Raw genomic sequence first — 20,542 nt, 5'->3', positions numbered from 1 at the left:
CTGGAGGATATAATAGTACTGGAGTGTTATAAGAGGAGCGGCTGATATCAGTCACATATGATGTAATGTCTCTGGAGGATTTAATAGTGCTGGAGTGTTATAAGAGGAGCGGCTGATATCAGTCACATATATGATATAATGTCTCTGGAGGATATAATAGTACTGGAGTGTTATAAGAGGAGCGGCTGATATCAGTCACATATGATGTAATGTCTCTGGAGGATATAATAGTACTGGAGTATTATAAGAGGAGCGGCTGATATCAGTCACATATGATGTAATGTCTCAGGAGGATATAATAGTACTGGAGTGTTATAAGAGGAGTGGCTGATATCAGTCACATATATGATATAATGTCTCTGGAGGATATAATAGTACTGGAGTGTTATAAGAGGAGCGGCTGATATCAGTCACATATGATGTAATGTCTCTGGAGGATATAATAGTACTGGAGTATTATAAGAGGAGCGGCTGATATCAGTCACATGATCTCTGTAGGTTCTCAGTACTGGAGATGTGTGACATAAAGTAGAGATCATGGGGGAGGGGCGGCTTCTGCACTTATCACTTTGAAGGACAGTATGGTCAGCCTCTGCCCGACCCACAATGGCTGATACCAGGGAGAAATAACCTTTATTAAACTGCACAGAATATAGAGAGAAGATCGACTGCAGTTGTAGTGTCACTTTAAGTGTGGTCAAACATATAGTTGTAGTGCGCCGTGCGGACAAGAACCGCTTTGCAAAATTCTGCTCAGTGAATGGGTACCCTACGGCTTAGTTCACACATCACGGTCAAAATGCTCTTTCTATTACAATTTTCACATCGTGGCAAAAATGGCACAGTTTTACCGCACTTTTATTGTGTTGTGTCAGAAACACATTTTGACTGTGATGTGTGTAATCCCCGCCGAAATATCCAACTGACAAAGTACAACCGAAAAATAACAAGAGGAGCTGCACATCCACCCACTGCGGCATCCTATTGGCTTATAAGTTAGCTAATCAGACTTTTTTCCCCCTGTGATGTCACCAGTCTCTGGGCAGATTTCTCCTTCGATGATGGTTCCTCACAGCTGCTCCCCCGATATCTTTTATACAACCATCATATACACATAATGCGGCATGTAGGGGCTCGGTGAAGGTGGCGGTGACGCTGTGTAAGTGTCTGATGGGGTCACACAGCTCATAAAAGGACAACTGCCAGGCCTCATAATCCAGACATATCCTGACTCTATTACTTGAGATCTGGTGAGGTAACGGGATCTCTTTCCTGTCATGTCTCGCTGAACACTGATTATTATACCCCAGCCCTCCACATAAACACCAGGACTTGTTATTGCCTCTAAGATATGACTGCTGCCCCCTCCTGTGTATACTGGGGTAACACATCCCGGCCCTCCACCAACGTGATCCATTGATCTCCACATCCCAGTAATGTCGCCCTGAGGAAAATCTCCTGCCGCTTATCACCTGACAATCCTGGATTCACTCTGCCTTTTCTGGATGATTCTGCTTTATATTTGTCCAGGTTGCAGTTTTCAGGTCGTCTGATATGTGAAGGATGATTTATTTGCTTATATTCTCTGTATGAAATTACATTGTGAATTATCAAGCAGGATGCCGAATTACTAAGATATGTAATATGTGAAAGTGATGATAATGTTTAAATGATTTAGTTTCATGCAGCAGCCATCTTGTCTGGAGTTCCCATCTTGGTTTTATTGTAGTGAATAGAAAAGTCATTGTTCCTTTAATACAAGTAATGTTGATTTCGTATGCTTTATCTTTGACCTTGGTTCCCATGCGAAGTTGGTAGAGAATGGACAGGGAGTGAGAAGGGAGGGTGGCAAGTATGTGTGAGGGAAGGTCTCCCCCCATCTCCACGAGAATATTCTGTCCAAAAGAGATAAGACACCTGCAAATCTAATGTGTGAAGAATTATAATGATGTATCTGGGATGTATTTTATTGTATGCTTTTTACTGAATAACAAATATTGTCACATTGTCTCTGATTGGTTAACCTCAAGCCTACACCCCTTCTGAATTTCAGTTTAACAGTTTGAGTTTGGTCATAAAGCCTTCAGAGCAGTATTTTTGAACATATCAGCATGTCTGTGTGTTTTCTTCTCCTCTCTCGATATATATCGGTGAAATATCCTAATTAGGATACTGACTAATGGGGTCTGGCCTTGAGAGTCTGTTTGGACTCGTATAAATTTCAGTCTAATATATTTTGAGCGATGGATTTCCACGACAGTAATGGTGCCGTTAAACCCGGGAGAATGTTCGTCTGATAAGCTGTCACTGGAGAGGTCTGGCTTTGCATCTGTGAATTACAAAAAACCGCGGTAGGTAAGGAGCTTATTATTACACCATTCACACATGTATTGCGGAAGCCTTGGAATCTAGCTGTCAGACGTCACATCTTTTGGACGAGGCCTCCTTAGTCAGAAGTGGGTTGAAAGATGGATCCAAAAAGGTATGTTGAAGCTTTTTGTGTGATGAAGGATTGCAGGTGTGTACGTGATCTTAAACTGTTGATATGAAAGACATGAGTGAATTTTTGCCAGCAATTACATTGTTAACCAGAAAAATTGTGAGAAGTGTAAGACCTCCGCCTTTGGAATGCAGTGACGTAGCGCATGGTGGAGAGAAGTCGTAACTCACATGTGAAGTATTTGAAATGAAAAGATTGTAGTCTGGACTGTGAGGAAAAAACAAAACTTGTGCTTGCTGCTCTATTGTAGCATAATTTGTTATTTAGTTGTGTAAAATTGTTGAGGATTAATAGTTGTTCTGTTACCCATTTGTCTGGGATTATAGTTGGGAGGTACTGACTGTTTGTAGGTGAGAGGACAGTTGGATAGTTGTGAGTAATATCCTGTAGTACCACAGGGGCTTCAATGGTTAAGTCCTGATAATGTAGAATCCAGTGCAAGGAGAAGCAATTGTGTCTATATTGAATTTGCACTCAATACCATTACCCAGTGCAATAGGGAAAACTTTGAATACTGTATTAGAAAATAATTTATATTTTCCTAACTCATTGCCAGACAGTGATATTGTGTGTAAGGGTCCATAAACCAGTTGTATGCATTGCCAGACTGGCATAAGGTGGGAATCAGTACAGACTGATTTCTAGCACATGTGATAATCCGGCATATACACTTTGATGTAAAATAACATCCAAGTAATTAAGTCTGTAGTAGTATAACATCAGACCGCTGGATTGAATACCGTTTTAATGTAACATCCTGTATTCAATGAATGACCCTGACACTTACCCCAGGTGCCACCTGTGTCGTAGTAGTAATTACAGTGAAGGACATTGGTATTGGCTCAGACTCAGAGCCCGTAAAGAAATCATCACCATAGATAACAGCCCCCTAAACGACAACCCACAGAGTGAACGGCTGAGCGGGGAGGATAATATATATGTTACCAAATATAATTTGCATGTGTAACCATTGCAAAGTGCTAGAGGAAAGAGTTTGGGATATATGCTACATCACAGGCTGTATGAACCAAAAGACACCCCCCGGCAGCAAGTGTTCTGCATAAATGAATGTGACCTACTCCTGCTTGAATCAATGGAGGTCCATGAATGTCGATTGTGTTGAACAATTTGCCCTTGTAATTGTTGATTGGCAGCATTTTGTCTGTTCTTGATGTTCAATACAGTGAGGGATCAGAGGATCCTACTGCTAGAATGTCTGGAGGAATGACTTTTGATATTGTATTGGTAAGACAGTCTAGGAGATAGACTGGTCTGAGATATCTGTCGGCAAACGTGGCGTGGCCTGTTTGTCTGGAGGTGGGGGATTTACCGGAAATCACCCTACTGCTCTCCGACCATGGGGTCAGGAGGAAGTTGGACAAAGATGCTTTGGGGCACTGGTCCCGGCCAACATTAGAATGAGCAAAAGGATCTGGGGCTTTAATTGTAAAGTATGTGAAGGCAAAATAACACACTGTAAAAAATTGTTGAAGAGGCTGGCAAGCTGTAAGAAGGATGTTTGCATGTGATAAAGGGAGTGGAGTGGCCAGGACAAGGCATAAGTTAAAAGGACAAAGCAGGTGATTACAGGTGGTTACAAGTAAGATGATGTGAGAAAGAACAATTTAAATACAAGTGTAAATTTTCATTGGAAGAGTGAAGAAAACGGAGCAGTCGGGTACATTGCAGTGACTAACGTGGGTCAGAACGGGGGGAGTGTAATGTGAACAGGTGTGATGTGACATCTGTGTGATGTGTGATACATATGTAATGTAATGAGCCATCTGTGTGATGTGTGATGTGTGCAATGTAACATGTGTGATGTGATGAGACATCTGTGTGATGTGTGTAATGTAACATGTCTGAAGTTTGAAACTAATGGCCACAATAAAAGCAGAACTATATTGTATGTTTCCTATTTTTAACAGCAGTAATGTCTAAAAATGTTAGTGTTTTGTGTATGGGGTTAAAATCAGTTCCTCTTTTTTTCATTTTTTTTTAAATGTGTCTTATCTTCGCGCACGCGCAGTCGTCTGTAACTACACCAAGCGAGAAAAATATTACAGCCGGCTGGATCTGTTTGTAAAAAGATAAAAGCTATACTGCATATTAATGTGTTATAATGTGATAAGATTTAATGTTGGAATGTTTTGATGTTGATTCAAATGAATTAAAATACAGATATTGTGAGACACGGGGTCTTGAAAATGTATGTGCCCCCACTGTTCCCTATTTTTATGTATAGCTTATTGGTTTGCAGTAATTAATATTACCACATATATTATTTTCTGTGTTATTGAATAACTAATTACAATGGTTTTGTTTTTTGTTTTCACACATGAGGCGCGTGCTATAGTGCTGCCAAAATGTTATTTTTGAAAATGTGAGATGTTTTACAGGTAAATGGTTGCAGGTCATTTTAAAGATAAAATGTATTTTTGTCAGGAGAAAGTCATCTTTTTTGTTCCAGGCTGTTGTGTATTACAGAGTGCCCAATCTCATTATGTTGATATGTAGTTTTGAACCCTGCTACATTACTTTCGCAGAGTCCAAATAGGAGGGAATGTTGAAGGGACTGATCAGGTAGTTTTGTTTTGTGTTTTATTTTGTTTTGAATTCATGAATTTGGTTCTAGGAGATCTACAAAATGTGTATGAGCTTCAATGAGTAATCCAGATTAAATGTGTATGACAGTAACCTACATTTTGAGGTTTTTCTGTGTAGATGGTTCCAGATCCTTCCAGAACGGTGAATATGGCACTGGGTAAGCTGTGCTGTAGGCTCCACCCAATATAAGGTATTGTGTAAGAGACCATCCCCCTCCAGCAAATTTACACAGGAGGCAGAGGTGACGTCACCCACAGATGAGTCTTTACAGATTTAGATGGGGAGAAGGCAAAACAAAAAATTTTTTGAATATTGTTTATTTTATGCCAGATTTCAGTAACATATTTTGTTTGTTTTTGTATTAATCAGGTATTTACAGGACCTGGTGGGTGGGATTTACAAGTGTTCTGGATTATCAGATGAATGTGGAACAATAAAACTCCACCCTTTTGAAATGTTCTATCTATATGTGACATGGGTTTCCAATGTAAATTTGTAATGTAGACATACTTCATCATATATAGTATGTGTAGAACAGGATACGAGGCACAAGGTAAATCACCCAGAAACCACTCTCACCTTCTTATTCATCTCAAGGAGCGGAGCTGGAGGTGCTCGCTGAGGCTTGTAACCTGGCAGAAGGTAAGACGGCCGACATTTACACTGACTCTAGGTACGCTTTTGGCATCGCCCACAATTATGGGCCCATTGGTAGTAGGAACTTTATTGGATCATCGGGTAAGCCAATTGAGAGAGCAAGAGAAGACAGACCTGACAACAAGGGTATGTGCAGCCAGGTGTCAGTAAATTGGCTTGTCCCTGGATACAATAATGCCACCACTAGGTTTGTAGCAGCCGGCATGATGTGCACACGGCATGACATAGGTAAAACAGCAAAGGTACCTGTGAAAGGTGCAGCCCGGCCAGATTACCCGTCCCAGCGGCTGCAGAACATACAACTACCCGAGGTAGAAGTGTATGACAATGTGCTCGTGTGTGTAGACCTGTTCTCAGGGGGGCCTGAAACCGGCCGCTATTTTCCCCACTGCAGACGTTGTGTGTAGTGACAGAGGAACAGTGTTATCCCAAGTATTGACCGGGTGTTTGTACAATAATAAGATGTCAGCAGTTCTTCAGATGTTATTCCAAAGTTAGTTTGTTTAATAACTGTATTTAAGAAGTGTTGTGGGAATATTAAATATTGAAGTTAAGTTTTATGTAAAGTTCTGGACCAGCCTTAGCATTGGACTATTAGAGTCATGCGTCAGTGTAATGACCGGGGGGTAGGGAAACGGACAAGTGAGCCCTAATCTACTCGCCACTCTGTCCCTGCCTACTTGCAACGACCCGCCCTAGGCGACGGGGTACAACTGGGCGGCGGTCCCTGCACTCAGTAAGTGCACGACAAACACGACAAACATACAAGGGAATACAAGCAAGGGAAAGGGGCAGTTGCCCACGGCAACACCGTGAGCAACCAGAGTGGTGAACGAGCCGAGTCAAGCCAGGAGTGTGCGAGGTACCAAACGAAGAGCAGAAGAGTAGTCAGTAAGCCAGGGTCTGTATGGAGCAGGAACAAAGTAGAAGGAGCTGTAGCTGGGCCAGGAAACCACACGAAAAAGAATAACAAGCAAGGAGGAACAGGAAATGCAGGTATAAATAGACAGAGGGCGGGAGCTAGCTGAGTCTGGCCAGGCTGCGATAGGCTCTCCCACTCCTAAGCCTGCCAGCCTGAGTGGTGGAAGCTGGAGTCAGTCTCAGGGATGAAGATTCAGGTGCTGACTGATTAATTAAGGGAGTTAACCCCAAAGCTGTGCCTGGCAGATCCTTTACAGTACCCCCCCTTTTATGAGGGGCCACCGGACCCTTTCTAAGTGGACCTGGCTTACTGGGGAAACGCAGGTGGAACCTCCTGACCAATACCCCAGCGTGAACATCCCGGGCGGGTACCCAAGTCCTCTCCTCGGGCCCGTAACCTCTCCAATGGACCAGGTACTGGAGGGAGCCTTGGACCATCTTGCTGTCCACAATCCTGGCCACCTCGAATTCCACCCCCTCAGGGGTGAGGATGGGAACAGGAGGTCTCCTCGAGGGAGCCAAGGACGGCGAGCAGCGTTTAAGGAGGGAGGCATGAAACACGTCGTGTATACGAAAAGATGGGGGTAACTCCAGCCGGAAGGAGACAGGATTGAGGACCTCAATGACCTTATAAGGCCCAATAAACCGGGGAGCAAACTTCTTGGACGGAACCTTGAGACGCAAGTTCCTAGACGACAACCACACCAGATCCCTGACCATAAACAGGGGGTTAGCAGAACGTTTTTTATCAGCCTGAGTTTTTTGTACGCTCTGGGACGCCTCTAGGTTCTTCTGAACCTGGGCCCAGACTGTGCACAGTTCCCGATGAACGACCTCTGCCTCGGGATTGTTGGAACTACCAGGTGAAACGGAGGAGAACCGTGGATTAAACCCAAAATTACAGAAAAAGGGAGAGACCCCTGACGAGTTACTGACCCGGTTATTAAGGGAAAATTCGGCGAGGGGAATGAATGAGACCCAATCATATTGACAGTCAGAGACAAAACACCTTAAGTATTGTTCTAGAGATTGATTAGTCCTCTCCGTTTGACCATTGGTTTCAGGATGGAAGGCAGAGGAGAAGGACAGATCAATCCCCAACTTCATACAGAAGGCTCTCCAAAACAATGAAACAAATTGTACCCCTCTGTCCGAAACAATATTGACAGGGACCCCATGGAGACGCAGGATGTGTTTGACAAACAAGGTAGCCAACGTCTTGGCGTTGGGTAGTTTCTTGAGGGGCACAAAGTGGCACATCTTACTGAAGCGGTCTACCACCACCCACACCACCGACTTGCCTTGGGATGGAGGCAAATCGGTGATAAAATCCATGGAGATATGTGTCCAAGGTCTCTGGGGAATGGTCAACGAACGCAGTAAGCCCGCTGGTCGGGACCTGGGAGTCTTGGACCTAGCACAAACCTCACAAGCGGCGACGTAGGCCTTAACGTCTTTAGGCAACCCAGGCCACCAATAATTTCTGGTAATGAGGTGTTTGGTACCCAGGATGCCTGGATGACCAGATAGTGCGAAGTCATGATTTTCCCTAAGTACCCTTAGCCGGAATTGCAGGGGAACAAACAGTTTGTTCTCAGGAAGGTTCCCGGGAGCTGAACCTTGAGCAGCAGCAATTTCAGAGACTAAATCAGAATCGATCGAGGAAATGATTATACCTGGAGGCAAAATACAAGCAGGATCTTCCTCCGAAGGAGGGCTGGCCATGAAGCTACGCGACAGTGCATCAGCCTTAATATTTTTAGACCCAGCCCTATAGGTAACCAAAAAATTGAATCTGGTAAAAAATAACGCCCATCGAGCTTGTCTCGGGTTTAGCCTCCGGGCAGATTCTAGGAAAACCAGATTCTTGTGGTCGGTAAGGACCGTTACCTGGTGTCTAGCCCCCTCCAGGAAGTGGCGCCACTCTTCAAATGCCCATTTAATGGCTAAGAGTTCGCGGTTGCCAATATCATAGTTACTCTCAGTTGGCGAAAACTTCCTGGAGAAGTAGGCACAGGGGCGGAGATGGGTGAGGGACCTGGTACCCTGGGACAAGACAGCCCCCACTCCCACCTCAGATGCGTCAACTTCCACGATAAATGGCTCCATTTGGTTGGGCTGAACCAGCACCGGGGCCGAGATAAAGCACTTCTTAAGGACCTCAAAAGCCTGGACAGCCTCAGGAGGCCAGTGGAGGAGATCAGCACCTTTGCGAGTGAGGTCCGTAAGAGGCTTAGCGATGACCGAGAAGTTAGCAATAAATCTCCTGTAATAATTAGCGAACCCCAAAAAACACTGTAACGCCTTCAGGGAGGCAGGTTGGACCCATTCCGCCACAGCCTGAACCTTGGCGGGGTCCATGCGGAATTCATGAGGAGTGAGGATTTGACCCAAAAATGGTATCTCCTGTACCCCAAACACACATTTTTCGGTTTTGGCAAACAGTTTGTTTTCCCGAAGGACCTGGAGCACCTTCCTGACATGCTCAATGTGGGAGGACCAGTCCTTGGAAAACACCAGTATGTCATCAAGGTACACTACAAGAAATATCCCCAGGTAATTTCTCAAAATCTCATTTATGAAATTCTGGAAGACCGCAGGGGCATTACACAACCCAAAGGGCATGACGAGGTATTCGAAATGGCCTTCGGGCGTGTTAAAAGCAGTCTTCCACTCATCCCCCTCTTTGATGCGGATAAGGTTATACGCCCCCCGTAGGTCCAATTTAGAGAACCATTGGGCCCCCTGAACCTGATTAAAGAGATCAGGAATCAAAGGAAGGGGATACTGGTTCCTTACCGTGACCTTATTCAGGCTACGGTAGTCAATGCATGGCCTAAGACCACCATCCTTCTTCCCCACGAAGAAGAAGCCAGCACCTACCGGAGAAGAAGAGGGACGAATTTAACCCTTGGCCAGGGATTCCTGGATATACCCTCTCATGGCTTCACGTTCGGGACAAGAAAGATTAAATATCCTACCCTTAGGAAGCTTAGCTCCTGGTACCAATTCGATAGCGCAATCGTATTCTCTATGAGGAGGTAACAATTCGGAGGCCTCCCTAGAGAAAACATCAGCGAAGTCCTGAACAAACTCGGGTAGCGTATTCGCCTCCTCAGGGGGAGAAATAGAATTAACAGAAAAACATGACGTACAACATTCATTACCCCATTTGGTTAGCTCCCCAGTATTCCAGTCAAACGTGGGATTATGCAACTGCAACCAGGGAAGGCCTAGAACCAAATCGTACGATAATCCCTGCATCAACAGTACAGAGCATTGCTCCAAATGCATGGAGCCAACAAGGAGTTCAAAAACAGGGGTATGCTGTGTAAAATAACCATTAGCAAGAGGAGTGGAGTCGATACCCACTACCGGGACAAGTTTAGGCAAATCAATCAGAGGCATAGCAAGAGACATAGCAAATTCCACAGACATAATATTAGTAGAGGACCCTGAATCCACGAAGGCACTGCCGGTAGCAGACCTACCACCAAAAGAGACCTGAAAGGGAAGCAAGATCTTAGTACGTTTCCTATTTACTGGAAATACCTGTGCGCCCAAGTGACCTCCCCGATGATCACTTAGGCGCGGAAGTTCTCTGGCTGCATTCTTACGCTTAGGACAGTTGTTCACTTGATGCTTGTCATCCCCACAGTAGAAGCAGAGACCATTCTTCCTGCGGAATTCTCTACGTTGTTGGGGGGACACGGAGGCCCCGAGTTGCATAGGTATCTCTGAGTCTTTCCTGGAGGAACGAAGCAACGGAACTTCGGGAGGCATCATGGGGGAGTCGGAGGAGAAAACACATAAACGTTCATGTTGTCGTTCCCTGAGGCGTCGGTCAAGTCGTACCGCTAAAGCCATAGCCTGGTCTAGGGAGTCAGAAGAGGGATAGCTAACTAGCAGGTCTTTCAGGGCATTCGACAGACCCAACCTAAACTGGCACCTTAAGGCAGGGTCATTCCACCGAGAAGCTACGCACCACTTCCTAAAGTCAGAGCAATACTCCTCAACAGGTCTCTTACCCTGACGTAAGGTCACCAGCTGACTCTCGGCAAAGACAGTCCTGTCAGTCTCGTCATAAATAAGTCCGAGAGCAGAAAAGAAACAATCAACGGAGGAAAGTTCAGGGGCGTCAGGAGCCAAGGAGAAGGCCCACTCTTGGGGCCCTTCCTGGAGCCGGGACATAATTATACCCACCCGCTGGCTCTCAGAACCTGAGGAATGAGGCTTTAAACGAAAGTAAAGCCTACAACTCTCCCGAAAGGAGAGAAAAGCCCTCCGGTCCCCTGAGAACCGGTCGGGCAACTTGAGGTGGGGTTCAAGAGGTGCGGTGAGGGGAACTACCAAGGTAGCATCAGGCTGGTTGACCCTCTGAGCCAGGGCCTGGACCTGTAGGGAGAGACCCTGCATTTGCTGAGCCAGGGTCTCACGGGGGTCCATAGTGGTGTCAGGGACCAGGGTAGACTAGGTATGGGCTTGTTATTATGTAATGACCGGGGGGTAGGGAAACGGACAAGTGAGCCCTAATCTACCGGCCACTCTGTCCCTGCCTACTTGCAACGACCCGCCCTAGGCGACGGGGTACAACTGGGCGGCGGTCCCTGCACTCAGTAAGTGCACGACAAACACGACAAACATACAAGGGAATACAAGCAAGGGAAAGGGGCAGTTGCCCACGGCAACACCGTGAGCAACCAGAGTGGTGAACGAGCCGAGTCAAGCCAGGAGTGTGCGAGGTACCAAACGAAGAGCAGAAGAGTAGTCAGTAAGCCAGGGTCTGTATGGAGCAGGAACAAAGTAGAAGGAGCTGTAGCTGGGCCAGGAAACCACACGAAAAAGAATAACAAGCAAGGAGGAACAGGAAATGCAGGTATAAATAGACAGAGTGCGGGAGCTAGATGAGTCTGGCCAGGCTGCGATAGGCTCTCCCACTCCTAAGCCTGCCAGCCTGAGTGGTGGAAGCTGGAGTCAGTCTCAGGGATGAAGATTCAGGTGCTGACTGATTAATTAAGGGAGTTAACCCCGAAGCTGTGCCTGGCAGATCCTTTACAGTCAGATAAAAGGTACAGAAGTGGAATATTCCCATTTGAAAAATTTTTTAGTTATTTGTTTTTTTGTCGTTATTATTGTGAAAGAAAATTTTGTGCAGTGTTTGTGTATATGTGTGTGTGTGTGTGTGTATATATATATATATATATATATATATATATATACACACTACCGTTCAAAAGTTTGGGGTCGCCCAGACAATTTTGTGTTTTCCATGAAAACTCACACTTATATTTATCAAATGAGTTGCAAAATGACTAGAAAATATAGCCAAGACATTGACAAGGTTAGAAATAATGATTTTTATTTGAAATAATAATTTTCTCCTTCAAACTTTGCTTTCGTCAAAGAATGCTCCATTTTCAGCAATTACAGCGTTGCAGACCTTTGGCATTCTAGCTGTTAATTTGCTGAGGTAATCGGGAGACATTTCACCCCATGCTTCCAGAAGCCCCTCCCACAAGTTGGATTGGCTTGATGGGCACTTCTTGCGTACCATACGGTCAAGCTGCTCCCACAACAGCTCTATGGGGTTGAGATCTGGTGACTGCGCTGGCCACTCCATTACAGATAGAATACCAGCTGCCTGCTTCTTCCCTAAATAGTTCTTGCATAATTTGGAGGTGTGCTTTGGGTCATTGTCCTGTTGTAGGATGAAATTGGCTCCTATCAAGCGCTGTCCACAGGGTATGGCATGGCGTTGCAAAATGGAGTGATAGCCTTCCTTATTCAAAATCCCTTTTACCTTGTACAAATCTCCCACTTTACCAGCACCAAAGCAACCCCAGACCATCACATTACCTCCACCATGCTTGACAGATGGCGTCAGGCACTCTTCCAGCATCTTTTCAGTTGTTCTGCGTCTCACAAATGTTCTTCTGTGTGATCCAAACACCTCAAACATCAATTCGTCTGTCCATAACACTTTTTTCCAATCTTCTTTTTTTCCAATGTCTGTGTGCTTTTGAAATTTCACTGTCTAGTTTGATAGAAATCTAATTGTGCTCCCACAATATGAGTAAATTATATAGTTCACTGAAGTAACAATAAAGTAAAAAATACCTTTTAATTAGTAACTAGTTAAAAACAGGGGTAACACACCACTGTGACATAAGCCCCACCGTGATTGTTAAAAAACGTATTAAACAAAAAACACTGAGTCATTGTGATACATCTAACTCGGTGTTTATAACAATATTATGTCTGGAAACAGCATATATCCAGGGCACATCAGTAGTACAATCCCAAAATAAAGCACAGGCGTCCGAATAGATCGGGTCTCCTAGTGCTGGGTGTAACACGATATGACTATCCCCAATGCAAACATTCCATAAACAGTACAACGACCCTACGCGTTTCAGGTACTCATCCTCAGGGGTCCGTATAATGGTAACTCTGGCCTTCACACCAGCGATAGAATCCTTTAACAGCAGATGTTCTGCTGTGCGTCACGGCAAAGATGCACGTATTGATGTCAACGGCATACTTCATTGCAGGCGCTACGTTACTATAAACGCTAAACTCCACCCCTCGTATTCTAGCGGCAAACATGAACTGACCAATCCCCACACCCTCACGATTAGTGACACCTGCCCATGTGACCCCCCGCCGTCAGCTGACAACCAGGGGTCATCATCGGCCGCATCAAGCCGCACGCGCAGGCGCAGTAGAAGTCAGGGACAATTCGCCCAGACTGCCAAAATAGGAGAAGGTAAGCGCTACACGATAATGGATTGTAAGTAAATCTCGCGGGACAGTTAAACACCGCAAGTAGGCTACCTCACAAAGCAACTAAAAATGTAATTAATCACATGTAGGGTGGAAGGAAATACGATCCCTCATGACATGGGGGACCGAGAGACGATCGCCGTTAAAAAACGGCAGACCAATAGGGCCATCTCAAACCTACATGTGTTAGGCAAAAATGAACTCACCCACCCCCTGGGCAACCCAAGGGAGATAGGTCGTCCATACGGAGTGTTAAATAAAACATGTATAATTAGTCTGCTCATTTAAACCTGCTGGATGTATGCATTCCAGTCTGTGGATCCATTGTGCTTCTTTGCGTAAAATCAGGTTATCCCAATCACCTCCTCTTTTGGGGGGTCTAACAAGTTCAATAGCTTGAAACCTTAAACATGCTGCCTGGCCTTGGTGTTTGGCATGCACATGCTTAGATATTGGGGTGTCCCTATCATGGACAATATCTCCAACATGCTCCCTAATACGGCGACGAAATTGTCGTGCTGTTTTTCCCACATAGTTAAGGGGGCATGGACATGTGATTAGGTAGACCACTCCCGCAGTCTTGCAATTGACATAATCCCGAATAGTGTATTGTTTCTGTGTGGTGACGCTAGTGAAGCTGTTACCTTTAAAAATGAAATCACAGGCTTTACAACTACCACACCTAAAGGTGCCTGGTATTTGTCTGTCCAGCCACGTGCCCCTAGGTGAAATGGGGTCAAAACAGCTGTGCATGACTCTGTCCCTTATATTTTTCCCTCTCCGATAGGTGACAGACGGCCTCTGTGTGATTTGATCTACCAGATCTGTATCAGAACTGAGAATACGCCAATACCTATTCAGTATCTGCATAATATCATTTTGTTTGGAATCATAGGTACCTATGAGTCTTGTGACCTGTTCTTCTTTCCGTTTTTTAGGGACCAGAAGACATTGCCTATCAGCATCCCTTGCTCCCTCATAGGCCTTCCTGATAACCCTCTCGGGGAAACCTCTGTCCTTCAATCTTGTTTTGAGCTCCTTGGCCTGGAACTCAAAATCACCCATAGAACTACAATTCCTACGTACTCTCATAAATTGGCCTTTTGGTATGCCACTTTTGAGGGAATGGGGATGACAGCTATTCCATTGCAGGAAACTATTTGTTGCTGTTTCTTTCCTATGTACCTTAGTGTGGATTGTGCCATCTGATGTTTTTGTGATTTTCAAATCTAAAAAAGACAATTCTTTCTCACTGATCTCACATGTGAATTTAAGTCCTACATCATTCTTGTTGAGGGCTGCTACAAAATTATGGAACTCATCCGCTGTAGAGTTCCAGAGGATCAACACGTCATCAATATATCTAATCCATAATCCAACAGATGAAGTCCAATTGACAAATTTGTCCCCAAAGACAATTGTCTCCTCCCACCAGCCAAGAAATAAATTTGCATAGGTGGGAGCAGCAGGACTCCCCATTGCAGTACCACATTTCTGATGGAAAATTTTGTCTTCAAAAATAAATATATTTCTTTCAAGAACAAACTGTAATAACTGCATGACAAACTGGTTATGAGCTACAAACTGGGTACCTCTAGATCCCAAATAGTACTCGACCGCTTTATAGCCACATTTGTGCGGTATGGATGAATACAACGCCTCGACATCCAGACTCGCCAAAATTGTATCTTTCTCCAGGGAAATGCCATCAATCTGTTTCAGGACATCCATTGTGTCACGCACATATGATGTGAGACTCAAAACAAAGGGACGCAACACTTGGTCAACATACGTGCTCACATTTTGAGTTAAATTATTTATGCCTGAAACAATAGGTCTGTGCTTTTGCCCATATTAATCTTTTCCTTTTATTAGCCAGTCTCAGATATGGCTTTTTCTTTGCCACTCTGCCCTGAAGGCCAGCATCCCGGAGTCGCCTCTTCACTGTAGATGTTGACACTGGCGTTTTGCGGGTACTATTTAATGAAGCTGCCAGTTGAAGACATGTGAGGCGTCTATTTCTCAAACTAGAGACTCTAATGTACTTGTCTTGTTGCTCAGTTGTGCAGCGGGGCCTCCCACTTCTCTTTCTACTCTGGTTAGAGCTTGTTTGTGCTGTCCTCTGAAGGGAGTAGTACACACCGTTGTAGGAAATCTTCAGTTTCTTGGCAATTTCTCGCATGGAATAGCCTTCATTTCTAAGAACAAGAATAGACTGTCGAGTTTCACATGAAAGCTCTCTTTTTCTAGCCATTTTGAGAGTTTAATCGAACCCACAAATGTAATGCTCCAGATTCTCAACTAGCTCAAAGGAAGGTCAGTTTTATAGCTCCTCTAAACAGCAAAACTGTTTACAGCGGTGCTAACATAATTGCACAAGGGTTTTCAAGTGTTTTCTAATCATCCATTAGCCTTCTAACACAGTTAGAAAACACAATGTACTATTAGAACACTGGAGTGATGGTTGCTGGAAATGGGCCTCTATACACCTATGTAGATATTGCATTAAAAACCAGACGTTTGCAGCTAGAATAGTCATTTACCACATTAACAATGTATAGAGTGTAGTTCTGATTAATTTAATGTTATCTTCATTGAAAAAAACTGTGCTTTTCTTGCAAAAATAAGGAAATTTCTAAGTGACCCTAAAATTTTGAACGGTAGTGTGTATATATATATATATATATAATATATATATATATATATATATATAAAGAAGAAAAATTAGTTTGCATGTATCATTTCTAGTTATTGCTCAATGTGAACGTTTGATGTAAAGATGTTATTTGTTAATGTTTTTCTTCAAATTAATTATTTGATTAAGATCAATTAATGTTTATACAATGAAAAAGCTTGTTCTCCACAGGAAGAGTCCAACTGGGAGCGGAAGGCGTGAGAACCAGATTCTAACAGAATGTGGACGGATAAGGGAAGGTGAACCGGTAACACCAAAGGCACTCTTGATGGCACTTGCATTGATGGTGTATGACCTCACATATGCCCCAAAACTGCAAGGATCGATTTGGTAAGATCTAATTGGTATGTCCCAGGCTTTACAGCTGTTGCTGCTAAATTCTGTTAGAGCTGTTTGATTTGCCTACAGAACAGTCCTGGCAGACCGGTGCCAACCTTATCATACCCGCCTCCCACAAAGAGAACAGACCTTGAGAGGCCTTCCCATGCAATACAAATTAGAGTAAGAAAAATTGGTTTGCGACATTTGTCAGATAAACATGTGGAATCTGAGTATATTTTGGTGAGCTGGAGATGTTCCAGGCAATCAGCTCAGATCAAGGTACAAATCCTGCTGGAAAGCGTGACACCAAGTGCAAATGAAATGTACCCCATAATTACACATCTTCTAGGTGCCCTGTCCATTGGTTATATATAAGTTTTTCTTATATAAAGGTGTTTGTTTGATTTAGTTTAAGGGCCTGACATTGTTATTGTATGTATTTAGAACAACTTTTATAGTACGTAGATGTTATCACCAGATTAGTATTTATTTTAACAAATTGACAAGGGTTGGGGTCCCCAGCAAGTGCCAGTAAATATGAACTAAAAGATTTTTAATACGATGAACTTCATCACTGAGGTGCGGCAGGCGCAGCCGGAGCCAGTACAACGCGTTTGTCATGAACTGACGGCAGTCTGACAATTCCAAGCAGCCACCCAGACAAGTAACTTACCGGAGGAAGAAGACAGATGAGCGGAGGGCTTGTGGTAGTCACAATAACAATTCCACTAATCCGCCTACGTGGGATCTCACACCAGGCTCACAGCATGAGGTGTTGTGTACAGCCTGGTGATGTATACTAAAAGAGACGGGGTCTGAAAGATGAGAAGGACCAAACCAAGTCCTGATGACATCAGCAAAGTTCAAAGTAAGGACCAAAGACCTGAGTGAATCCATCAGCAGTATCAAGTGTTTTAATCAGAAGACAGGAGAAGAGGACGATGATGTACAGGACTTGTCAATACACTGGTGGGACCCTAAACCCAAACCGGACATTGGTGATGGCATCATATTAGTTGTGGCCCTATTGATATATTGCTTGAGTTTCATAATCATAATATATAATTTCTGTAATTTAATATGAGAAAAAGGGGGGTTTGTGAAGGATGATTTATTTGCTTATATTCTCTGTATGAAATTACATTGTGAATTATCAAGCAGGATGCCGAATTACTAAGATATGTAATATGTGAAAGTGATGATAATGTTTAAATGATTTAGTTTCGTGCAGCAGCCATCTTGTCTGGAGTTCCCATCTTGGTTTTATTGTAGTGAATAGAAAAGTCATTGTTCCTTTAATATAAATAATGTTGAATTCGTATGTTTTATCTTTGACCTTGGTTCCCATGCGAAGTTGGTAGAGAATGGACAGGGAGTGAGAAGGGAGGGTGGCAAGTATGTGTGAGGGAAGGTCTCCCCCATCTCCACGAGAATATTCTGTCCAAAAGAGATAAGACACCTGCAAATCTAATGTGTGAAGAATTATAATGATGTATCTGGGATGTATTTTATTGTATTCTTTTTACTGGATAACAAATATTGTCACATTGTCTCTGATTGGTTAACAACAAGCCTACACCCCTTCTGAATTTCAGTTTAACAGTTTAAGTTTGGTAATAAATCCTTCAGAGGAGTATTTTTGAACATATCAGCATGTCTGTGTGTTTTCTTCTCCTCTCTCGATATATATCGGTGAAATATCCTAATTAGGATACTGACTAATGGGGTCTGGCCTTGAGAGTCTGTTCGGACTCGTATAAATTTCAGTCTAATATATTTTGAGCGATGGATTTCCACAACAGATATAAAAATATTATTATGAGCTGTGTTTACATCCAGTAATATGTCTGCAGGATCCTGCACAGAGAAGATTACATTTATACCTCGTATTATATCAGATAATGTGTGTGATATGTGCGAGATCCACCCCACACCCCGATCACCCCCATCATGTCCTCATCTCCTCCCCCCTCCTCAGGACCATACAAGTCACCTGTGTCCTCATCCCCTCCCCCTCCTCAGGTCCATACAAGTCACCTGTGTCCTCATCACTTCCCCCCTCCTCAGGATCACACAAGTTACCGGTGTCTGGTCCCTGTAGGACAGTCAGTGGATCAGTCATGTTCCACAGCTCCTCAATGTCCCTCATCTTCCTGGACAGCTCGTCCTTCTTTATTTCCAGCTTCTGGATCAGATCTGAGACTGACAGTGACACCTGCTCTTCCTGCCTGGAGATCTCACTCCGGACCCTCTTCTCCAGGTCGTCCACCCGTCTCCTGATGTCTATAAACAGGGCAGTGACTTTCTCTTCTTCTCCAGCTGCTTTTTCTTGAGCTTTTCTCCTGCGCTCCTCCAGACTCTGGACTCTTTCCTCAGTCTTCTCTCTCTTTGTGCTCAGTTTCTGCAGAACATCTTTCAGTTTCTTCTTCTTTTTCTCAGCGGCCTCATCCAGCATTTCTACCTGATGACCCCGATGTTCTCCGGCCAAACTACAGGACACACAGATACAAGCAGCGTCCTCAGGGCAGTTATATTCCAGGATCTTCTTATGGATGGAACATTTTCGGTTCTCCAGGGAAGTGCTGGGTTCAGTTAGGACATGTTCTGCTGCCTTGCTGTGAACTCTCAGGTGGTTATCACAGAGAGAAGCTTCACACAACAGACAGGATTTAACAGCAGGTACAGGAGCGTGAATACAGTAAGTGCAGCAGATCTTGGTTTCCTCCTGATGTTGCTGAGTAGACTGGATATTCTCCACCACGTTACACAGAGTTATGTTCCTCTGCAGTGCAGGTCGCTCCTGAAACTTTGCTCTACATTCAGGACCCGATCAATACAGACCCGGCAGAAGTTGTGTCCACATCTCAGGGTTACAGGATCTGTATAAAGGTTCAGACAGATGTAACATTCCAGCTCCTCTCTCAGACCAGCAGCCGCCATCGTTACAGCAGAAGGAAAACATATAAGTAAATGTCTGTAAGGCTTAAAGGTCAGTCAATAAGATTCATATTTGTTATTTAGGGCGAGGCCAAATACACCTGCTTGCAAGAAGTAAAGGTCGTTTAACCATTTCTCGGCCAGCATGGCTGCTATTAGAAGTTTTGTATTTACAGTATAAGGTAGGACGTAGAAGAGGAAGTCCTAAATCTATGAACAAAGTTGGATCAAGATTGTGTGAAAGTCCCTGTGCAGAACATTCTGTGGGGCCCTTCACTTTTTTTTATGAAATGAGAGGGAGGGACACCAACTCAGGAATCCCCCCCACCCACAAATACCAGTAGCATGTAGTGTCCAGATAATAAATCTATATAGTGCCTAAATAATAACACTATACAACGCCCTAATAATATAGCCATATAGTGCCCAAATAAAAAGAAATATAGGGTCTAAATAATAAACTGTATAGTGCCCTAATAATAAAGCCCTATAGTGCCTTAATAAAGCTATATAGTTCCCTAATAATAAAGCCATAAAGTACCTAAATAATGCAGCCATATAGTGCCCTAATAATAATACCACATAGTGCTCTTATAAATATACCACATAGCTCCCTAATAATAAAGCCATATAATGCCCAAATAATAAATCCATATAGTATCTAAATAATACAGCCATATAATGTCCTATTAATAAAGCTATATGGTGCCTAAATAATACCATATAGTGTCATCATAATAAAACCATATAGTGCCCAAATAATAAAGCTATATAGTGCCCAAATAATATGGCCATATGGTGCCTAAATATCAGTGTCCGGGTAAGGCTTTGCTCACACGGACATCATGCTATCTGTTATAGCAGAAACCATGACGGCGGTGCCGGATCCATCACAAAACTAACCCAAATGGCACCGGACAGTCCCCATTGACAAAAATAGTATCTGTCGTGGTGTACGTCGCTTTGGCGGGGAGAGTGCTGCATGCTGCGCTATTCTTCATGTCAAATAAGACAGAACTGACAAACGAAGCTTCTGGCGGTAATGTGAAGCCAGCCCAACGCTGCTCAGGTCCCGGATTTCCAAGCCAAGAATCAGAGACTTGTAGTTGCTGTGACTCATC

General features: G+C 43.8%; 1 pseudogene; it reads right to left on the bottom strand.

The window, feature by feature from the left end:
* Nucleotides 1-1,028: 1,028 nt before the first annotated feature.
* On the bottom strand, nucleotides 1,029-19,424 carry LOC142748606 (E3 ubiquitin/ISG15 ligase TRIM25-like; annotated as a pseudogene).
* Between the last annotated feature and the right edge of the window lie 1,118 nt (nucleotides 19,425-20,542).

Source organism: Rhinoderma darwinii, chromosome 3, assembly GCF_050947455.1.
Source record: "Rhinoderma darwinii isolate aRhiDar2 chromosome 3, aRhiDar2.hap1, whole genome shotgun sequence".
Taxonomy (NCBI): Eukaryota; Metazoa; Chordata; class Amphibia; order Anura; family Rhinodermatidae; genus Rhinoderma; species Rhinoderma darwinii.
Note: the sequence above shows the minus strand (reverse complement) of the source record. Positions and strands in the feature narration are given on the sequence as shown.